General features: G+C 56.8%; 1 non-coding gene across 1 annotated transcript in view; it reads right to left on the minus strand.

The window, feature by feature from the left end:
* LOC126313473 (small subunit ribosomal RNA) overlaps window positions 1-592 on the minus strand; it is a 1,893-nt gene extending 1,301 nt beyond the window's left edge. Inside the window, exon 1 of the ribosomal RNA XR_007555163.1 lies at window positions 1-592. This exon is cut by the window's left edge and continues 1,301 nt beyond it. This is a non-coding gene — a ribosomal RNA (small subunit ribosomal RNA).
* Between the last annotated feature and the right edge of the window lie 1,908 nt (window positions 593-2,500).

The following is a 2,500-nucleotide window of genomic DNA, read 5'->3' on the forward strand; positions in this document are numbered from 1 at the left end:
GGCTGCTGGCACCAGACTTGCCCTCCAATAGATACTCGTTAAAGGATTTAAAGTGTACTCATTCCGATTACGGGGCCTCGGATGAGTCCCGTATCGTTATTTTTCGTCACTACCTCCCCGTGCCGGGAGTGGGTAATTTGCGCGCCTGCTGCCTTCCTTGGATGTGGTAGCCGTTTCTCAGGCTCCCTCTCCGGAATCGAACCCTGATTCCCCGTTACCCGTTACAACCATGGTAGGCGCAGAACCTACCATCGACAGTTGATAAGGCAGACATTTGAAAGATGCGTCGCCGGTACGAGGACCGTGCGATCAGCCCAAAGTTATTCAGAGTCACCAAGGCAAACGGACCAGACAAGCCAATCCGATTGGTTTTGATCTAATAAAAGCGTCCCTTCCATCTCTGGTCGGGACTCTGTTTGCATGTATTAGCTCTAGAATTACCACAGTTATCCAAGTAACGTGGGTACGATCTAAGGAACCATAACTGATTTAATGAGCCATTCGCGGTTTCACCTTAATGCGGCTTGTACTGAGACATGCATGGCTTAATCTTTGAGACAAGCATATGACTACTGGCAGGATCAACCAGGGAGCTGCGTCAACTAGAGCTGAGCAGCCGGCCGCCCGGGAGTGTGTCCCGGGGGCCCGCGCGAACACGCAAGCGTCCGCTCAATTATTCTGCAAACAGGAGGAGGCCGAGCTCCCCTGCACGATACACCTCGAAACCCTCTCAGGTCCCGGCGGCGCGCAGCGCCGTCCTAGGTACTTGGTCGGTTTCGAGAGAGGCGCAATCGCCCGGAGTTAGGCGAGTAGACGGTTTTAGTGCGAACACCCTTGCTCCCAACTGAGCTTGCCGCTGCCGACAGAGGCCCGGGAGCGTGCTGTCGTGGCATTGCCGGCGGGAGACAACACGCGCCACCTATGGTGACCGGCAGCTCCAACGCCAGCGCCACACAAGGGCAAAGCCCCACTTGGGTGCAGAAGCGAACTCTCCCAGCACAGCGCACGCGCCAACACGTCCGCACAACTGCGATACAAACCACCTGCGAGAACCGCTGGGGCGACCGAGCAGCAGACGGCGTCGCGGCGCCGAGTGCCAGGCGGCGGCGCATCCTCAACGCACACAGTCCTCAATCAGACCAGCACACTGCAGATGTCCACCGCGCTTCGCACCGGGCTCGGCTGAACCAACTTTGGCCGCCAGGCGCCGCGTGCAGGGTGCGCCGCAGCGTAGCTGCGCCGCCTGCCGGGCCCGTCTGCTGGCGCTCCTGCCACTCGGCGCCCCCCACCAGCCGGCTGTTGCGCGTGCGCCCACGCAGCGCGCGGCCAACACGCCGGGCGGCCCCCCATCACCGGCCGGGAACAGTCCCACCAAGCCACCGCCGCGTATCGCTTCATACCCACATGGGCCTAGTCACGTGTGTGTATGTGGCGGGTACCGCTGAAACAACCGGTTAATAGCTGTACCGATCGTCGCCATCACAGATTCACCTCCAGCGTGAACAACCGCTCAACAATGGATTTCCAGTTCATTTGCGTATCTTGGGCAGTAAACGTAGATGTCCACCTACATTTGCGAATTCAACAATTCTTGCATGCCAGGATGTCATGTGTCACGACACACTACATCAGACCACATACACACTGCGACATGTGCAGAAGAGAACACGTGGAAGGTGGCCCGCGCACGTATGCGATGTCCCTTCCGCGATCCACTGTCAACCGGCATCTGCGGCATGTCCCAGATATGGAACGCGGTCCACCAGGGTAGCACTTTGTGTGAGGCAATACGACAAAGTCGGAATACACGCGTCACTACATCAGACGGCTCACGCTGACCTGACCTGACTCACCGCACCACCACCCCCAGCGACCCAGGGTGACATACAATGCGTTCGTACGTTCCTCCCACACGCCTCTACGGCGTACCACAGTGCAACCTAGCTGTTATTGGGAGACGAGACAAGTAGCATCGAGCACAACATATGGAAATTGAGATTCGACACCGTTGGGCACAGCCAGCGTACGGTCACACGTATCACACTACTTCACTCTGTACGTAACGACCGATGATCGGTACAGCGTGTGGGTTACGCGTACGACATCAGCGGACAATGGACACAGACCATACCACGACGTACACTGAGGGCGTCGACATCTGAATGCAACTGAACAGCTGCGAGGCTCATTTAACACTCAAACGCCAGACCGACCAGCTTGAGAGGACAGAGACACAAAGAGGGGGACAGAGGGGGGGGGCCGATATAGTCCTATTGCAGTACAATTGACAGTGGATAGCGGGAATATGTGGAAAGTAAGCAACACTCGCAAGACATCTACATGAGGATAACAACGACACCAGAGATTCCGAGCAGTGAACTATGTTAGGCAAAGGGACAACGTGGGTTAGGTTAAGGGACAACGTGGGTTAGGTTAAGGGACAACGTGGGTTAGGTTAAGGGACAACGTGGGTTAGGTTAAGGGACAACGTGGGTTAGGT

Source organism: Schistocerca gregaria, unplaced genomic scaffold (genome assembly GCF_023897955.1).
Source record: "Schistocerca gregaria isolate iqSchGreg1 unplaced genomic scaffold, iqSchGreg1.2 ptg000483l, whole genome shotgun sequence".
Taxonomy (NCBI): domain Eukaryota; kingdom Metazoa; phylum Arthropoda; class Insecta; order Orthoptera; family Acrididae; genus Schistocerca; species Schistocerca gregaria.